The following is a 7,055-nucleotide window of genomic DNA, read 5'->3' on the forward strand; positions in this document are numbered from 1 at the left end:
AGCTGGGCGTGGTGCCAGGCACCTGTAGTCCCAGCTACTCGGGAGGCTGAGGCAGGAGAATGGGGTGAACCCAGGAGGCAGAGCTTGCAGTGAGCCCAGATCGCGCCACTGCACTCCAGCCTGGGCGAGAGAGTGAGAATCCGCCTCAAAAAAATAAAAAAAAAAAAAAAAAAGAAAGATACTCTTTGTGTTAGGTCAATTTCTTCAAAATAAAGAGATATTAGATTAGGGATTCATATGCAAGTCATTTATTAAAGAAGTGTCCCGGGTTAAATTAGCAAGGGGATGAGGGAAGGAGGGGAGGGAGCTAAGAAGCCAGGGTACCACTTCAAGCAGGGGTGATGCCAGTCTGATTCGGCAGGGAATTTTGGAATGTAAGTTACAAGGCACTGTTTGTCCTGACTTAAGGCAAGGGAACTGGGCTTTCATACTCCCAATGAGTCATTAGCTTGTGACCATCTTGGGAGGCATGGTGGTTGCAAATTCCAAGCATTTCCTCTTCTCTGCTTATGCTGGCAGAGATGCTTCACTAGCTCAAGGCCCTTCTTCAAAGAGGATGGCTGGAGTGACATCCGGAACTGTGGCAGAATAAATTTTTTTTATGCCGCGAAGTTTGTGGTAAAGTGTTACAGTCGCCATAGGAATCACACAGCGACCGTGCCTTTTTATTAAGGAATCAGCAGGCAAAAAAATGCTTTCTCAAATTGCTCACAACTTTCTAAATGCTTCATCTCAATTTCTATACCAAATTCCATCATGATCTTTAGATCTTTTTTTAATATTAATAAATTTTTAGAACGTGTCATCCTTGCACAGGGGCCACGCTAATCTCTGTATCATTCTAATTTTGCCAAGGTGAACACTAAATCATTCTTTGAGTAGCACTATACACTTATATCTACAGAATACATACCCTTATTTTGCATAAACTATCTCAAATGAGTTTCTGTACTTGCAGTGAAAAGCATATTGACTAAGATTGCTTCCATTCTTCCTTCTCCCTGGAAAACAGACTTGTATTTATGAAGCTGACCAGTGCTCCTTCCTCGATGTTGCCCGTAGCTAGGTCTTCTGGTTGTCCATTATCTCTTCATGAGGGTTAAAAATTTAGGACACTTTCATTTGTAGCCCTATCATAAGCAGCTTCCAAGACACTCGTGTTGAACCACATCTAATAATGGTGACTAAAGTCAATTTTTCTGGGATTGGCAGGCAATTAAATAATGTGTAGACTGGTCTTAATCGTGGACCTATCTCTTTTCATTATTAAGTCTTTTAAGAGTGTCAAAATTTGGCTAGGCTTCTACCTGTTTTAATATGTCTATTTACTGAGTTTGTTTTGTTTTCCATAATGGAAACTCATAACCAAAAAAACAGTGCATATCTAATCTTTAGATTGGATAATCTTCATCTCTATTTTCTTTCTTCATTAAAATATTTACTTATTAGTTCATTTCTTTTTCTCTCATATACAAATATCTTTCTTTCCTACTAAAGGTCATGAGAGAAAAGTTATTTTATATGACCATTATAAACTCATGAACATGCAGGAAGTCACTGTATTAAATGGAAGAAAGTTATAAAATTAGTGATAGTTTAAGACCAAAATTTAGACTGATAGTTATGTTTAGGCTGATTTTATATTTGTTGATAACTTTTTTATGTGTCATCTAATAAGAAATTTGTGGTGAGTGTTCAATAAAAAAGGGAAGGAAGGAAAGTAAATTAGGATTTTGTCTCTTAAAATTTGTTGGTGTATTTAAATCTTACATTCTGAGATAATATTTTGAAAGGCATTTGGCATTTCTTGAAACAATACATAAAGATATGAGAGTTGAAATGATATTTCTCTCTCTAAAACTATCAGTTGAAGGCAGAAAATTCATCAGCTCATCTGATACTTTCTAAGGTGAAAAAAGTCATTAATAGAATTATGCTTCCCTGTAGTTTTTGCTATATTTAAATGTTGGAAAGGTTTTATTTCTAGAAAACAATTTAAGGGCTTTACAATATAAGAACTTTTGTATTTAAATCCAGAATCACTCTTTTACCAAATTGAGCTTTTGATTTTCATGTTCTGACTGGAAGAAAGATTTTAATTTATAAGATATGATTCCATTAAATAATTTCATCATGATTACGATTTGAATGATTACACCCACCCTCAGTATTCGAGATGATACCAAAAATTAAGTAGAAGGGAGTTGGACCTCATTTGATTTTGTACTGTTGAAAACAGATGAAATTATCTAAATGACAAAAGTATGATCTTGTGCTGTGTGTTTAACATTTCCAATTTAAATCGCTTTGACTTCCCCTGTATCTGCACTTTTATTTGTCCATTTATGCACACAGTTTTTTTAGTTGCATTAAAAAGGCACTACAGTTATAAAATATCATTTTAACTGTAACTTGTGATTTTGGAAAAAGTTATATAAATAACACAACTTTGGACTTTTGATAGATCTTCTATATGAAATATCCAGAATATTAAACAGGAAATAAGAAATATTATTTGCTCCCTGTGGTTTTATCAGCTAGATTGACTTGGTTCTGACTTCAAACACACACTGCCTGGGTCCTCTGGTAAATAAAAGTGCTTGGGTTTACATGTATGGTATATTCCAGCTAACTCTTTTGCTAAGCTCTTTTTGGCAAGATGAAGGCTATCAGCATGAACCAAAACAAATAGCAGTCTTTTTTTTTTTTTCCCTTTGACTTTTCATACCATTCAAATAAGCTGATGTGTGCTGGATTGACCACACGATGGCAGTACATGAATGTCTTATAAATGAAAGCAAACTAAAATGACTCTTCAGACTGTGCAATGACCCAAAGTATCCTCTTAAAACACGAATGTGGCCGGGCCCGTTGGCTCATGCCTGTAATCCCAGCACTTTGGGAGGCCGAAGCGGGCGGATCACGAGGCCAGGAGTTCGAAATCATCCTGGCCAACATGGTGAAACCCCGTCTCTACTTAAAATACAAAAATTAGCGCGGAGTATGGTGGCGGGTGCTTGTAATCCGAGCTACTTGGGAGCCTGCGGCGGAGGTTGCAGTGAGCTGAGATCCTGCCACTGCACTCCAGCCTGGGTGACAGAGCAAGACTCCATCTCGCAAAATAAATAAATAAATAAACCCCACAAATGTGTCCCTATTCCACGGAACATCTTTCGTATTGCAAATATTGTAAATTTATGCCCTTAATATTCAGATTTTCCCTTTCACCACAGACTGATAGAATTGTTACTATTCAGTGAAAGCAGAGATATGTTAAAGACATTGCTTTGGTTTTATTTTAATTGAAAGAATGGCCAGGCATATATTATAATCAGTAGGCATAAAGTAGCATTACCGCCTCACTAACTTCTATAGCTCTTGCAAAAATAATAATTTCTATAGTGTTTTTCCACTCTACTATTAATGCTCAAGACATCCTTCAGAGGTTACTAATAAACTAAATAACCATTTTAATGATGAAAAATGTAACCTAGATATTAAAATTTCAAGATAAGTGGAAAATCATGGGAGTTATCTTTTAGAAGGGGTCAGTTTTCGGGTCAGTGGTTGTACTCCTATCAACCAAAGTGAAATAAAATCAATAGATAGAAGTATGCATATTTTAAAAGAGAAATGAGGCAACAGAAAGTAAATAAGATATATTTGATTATTTGTAAAAGAGTTAAATCTTGTAATCTATATTGTACTCATGAAATGTAGGACAGAAAACATTCATTCTTATTATTTGTACATTTTTCATGACACCTTATTTCTTTTTATTGTTGTGTTTTCAAGCAGCTTGTTCAAGTTTTCAAAAATGCTTCAGTTAGTTCTGCCTGTGACAGGTATTCTTACTGTCCAAGAATTCATTCTATGGGGAAAATATTTCTACCAGTTTTTTGAGGTTGCCCTTTGAATAATGGAAATTCCAAATGTCTATATAATCTAAGTACACCATCTTGCTCTTCTACATTACTTTTGCTTATCTTAAACATACCCAAGCCGAGTTGCATATCCTGTCTTCATTGTTTGACCCTACTTGACATTATGTGTTTCCTGAGCCTGTTTGGGAAAATCAGTTATTGATACAAATTCCTGTAGTTAAAAAAAAATCTTCTGGCAGTTGAAAACTAAGCATAGAACTCCTAGTTGTCCTGTGGATGCTTCTGAGAATGGACTATCGATCTGTTTCCCTTTACTAACTTACTTGTATGCATAAACTATACCGTATGCAGAATCACAGAGGTTGTCTATTAAAATAAGGAAATCTTGTCTATTCTAATTTTATATTTGGATTAGTCTGTTCTCTGTTGTTTAGATTGTTCCCTTAAATCACTTGTGTGTGCAAAAAGTAAAAGCTACAGAGAAAGGACTCATAGAAAATTTTACCCTTCCTCTTATCTCCTTTCTCTGCCTCATTCATCCTTTCATTTCCTTTTCTCTCTCCTCTCTGCTCCCTTTTTCTTAAATTGGAATTCTAGTGTCTCAAAGACAGATGAGAATTATAGGAAATACGGGAGGAAATGCACAATTATCAAATTACAACCTCAAGGGATACAGTAATAAACATCAATCTGAAGTTATTTGGGAATAGATTGCATGGTTATTATAGGCACATGCAAGCTGTATGTAAATAAACTTGTGACCCACTTACATATTGGTCTTGGAAGTCATACCTCACTTCTTAAATGCTGCTTAGTCTGACTATCTTGAAATTTCTCTATCCTCAGCATGAAAGATTATCCCCATTAAAAATAATATCAATATTTTCATTTCAATAGCTTTAAATATGGAGCCAAAATAAGCATATGTGAACTGTTGCTTCATCCTGTCATTCTCATCTATTTGGTCATGATAATTACACTACTATAACCAGCTTGAATTTTCTTTTAGTTCTAATTCTAAAATGATCCTTGTTACTATGATGAATATGTGTTTTTATGGAGCTGGCTCCATTTCCTCATCCTTAGGATTGGGTGATTGTGTTTCCTCTTGGGATGAATTAGAGTAGTATATTTGAGATTATATTTCATTAGTTTTATTGCTGCTTGTTAAAGTTTTATTATCCTCTCTGTTTTATATTTCAGGCTGGCAACACTTGCCAGCAGTGCTAAGTGACTTGATACATATGAATAATAAGTTTGTGGCCGAAGAATATGCTGTCTGCAAATATAATGGTGACTTAGAAGTGATATTTTATAATGCTGTTAAACATATGCATACACAAAACAGCTATCTAGAATTAAGGAACTTTATTTCAAATTGTCTCTCATCTCAGTTCAAGTTTTCGGCATTTCTCCTAAGTGGTATATAGTATGCTTTCAATAGGAATTCATTCATTCGGAATGATTTTAATTTATTTCATGTAAGTGTTATCCACTATGTAGTTAGACTTCAGTAATGTCTTTAAAGCAATCTAGCACTTGGGTAAAATCTGAAGCCACTTTCTGCTACTTAGGTTGATGTCTCTTTACTTAGCTGAATAAACAGTTAAGTAGGTAAAACGAAGAGTTGCACATCACGTAATTGAAGCAGTGCTAGACAGGTTGACGGCTGAACAGAAAGCATATGTTCTACTGTAGTTACAATCCCCATTCCTCTGAACTCACTATCCTGTGTAGTACTCCCTAATACATTTATAGCAGTTATTAAAATGTGTGCAACTATTATCATAGAGAACATTACTCAAATAAACTACCTGAAATTGGGCTTTTTCTAAAGAGTAAATTTGTAAGCAAATCTTTGTTTTTCAAAAATGCAGTATTTTAGTTTTCCAGTAAAGGGAATATTAGCTGCAACCTCTTCCAATAATGTAGTCTCTTGAAGAATGATTCATTTATGAATATTTATTAAAGTCCCATTATGTACCAAAGGATATCTTGAATTTTTTAAAAACACATTGTCATTTTCATATTATTAAACTTCACATAATTGAAACTAGTAAATGATACGAAAATCTATGGTTAGCTTGATGTTCAATTACCAATAACCTAAAATTTATTGAACATTTTAGAAAAAAAGAAGTGTAATCTATATTTTTATAGGGTTGCCCTTTCTTGGTAGTATTCTAACACTTAACAAATTTTACAAATTTGGATTAATCATGAAATCAAACTTCTCCTTACCCATTAAAAGCAAAACAGTACAAAAACAAAGTTTGTGTGAGAAAAAGAGATAATCTGGATATGTCAGCTTATGTGTTCTCGAAGCAGACAGAATTTCATGCTTGCCTTCTGAGTGGCAATGCAGGGGCCCACAGATTCCTGAGCACCTGGCATTGCACTGTGTCCCAGCATTTCTTCTAAGGGGCCGGGGAAGTATCGAAGAATTTGGCACGTCCAACCTTAGACAACTCTTGAGATCTCCGTGGTTTCATGTAACTGTGGAGAGTTTTATTCAGTTTCCCACTGATTCAAGAGCCCAAGGGATCCTAAAAAAGAATGATCCTGAGACATCATAAGAATTCGAATTGTCTTTTAAAGAGCTTGGGGCTTCAGAACAAAATAAAACATAATGACAGTAAATTGTTTGAAAGTAAGCATTTACATGCGATGGAAACAAAAAAATTTAATGTGTACATGCTTGTCCCTTCTTTTCTGCTTGCCTCTACCTGCTAAGGAGAATTCTTTCCATTCCTATATTACATTCATGCTAATTCGGGCCAATGAATAAAAACAACTTGAAAAGGAAAAAGTAGGGTATTTACTTTGGGAAGAGAGAAAAATAATGGGATTGAAGGATTTTAAGGATTTTCATAAGAGAGGAAGCAAAGGCAAAAGCCCACGTGGGGTGTTCAGGCTGAGTAGCGTGCTTGGTTGGGAGCTACGAGTAGCAGAGAGGGGGCCGGCCGCGGTGGCTCATGCCTGTAATTCCAGCACTTTGGGAGGCCGAGGCGGGCGGATCACGAGGTCAGGAGATTGAGACTATCCTGGCTAACACGGTGAAACCCCCTCTCTACTAAAAATACAAAAAAAAAAAAAAAAAAAAAAAAAAAAAATTAGGCGGGCGTGGTGCCCGGCGCCTGTAGTCCCATCTACTTAGGAGGCTGAGGCAGG

At 35.7% G+C, this 7,055-nt stretch overlaps 1 pseudogene; it reads right to left on the reverse strand.

Annotated features, from left to right (window-relative positions):
• Nucleotides 1–776: 776 nt before the first annotated feature.
• LOC129034376 (U6 spliceosomal RNA) lies at nt 777–874 on the reverse strand (annotated as a pseudogene).
• Between the last annotated feature and the right edge of the window lie 6,181 nt (nt 875–7,055).

The sequence above is a fragment of the Pongo pygmaeus genome, chromosome 2 (genome assembly GCF_028885625.2).
Source record: "Pongo pygmaeus isolate AG05252 chromosome 2, NHGRI_mPonPyg2-v2.0_pri, whole genome shotgun sequence".
In the NCBI taxonomy this organism is placed as follows: domain Eukaryota; kingdom Metazoa; phylum Chordata; class Mammalia; order Primates; family Hominidae; genus Pongo; species Pongo pygmaeus.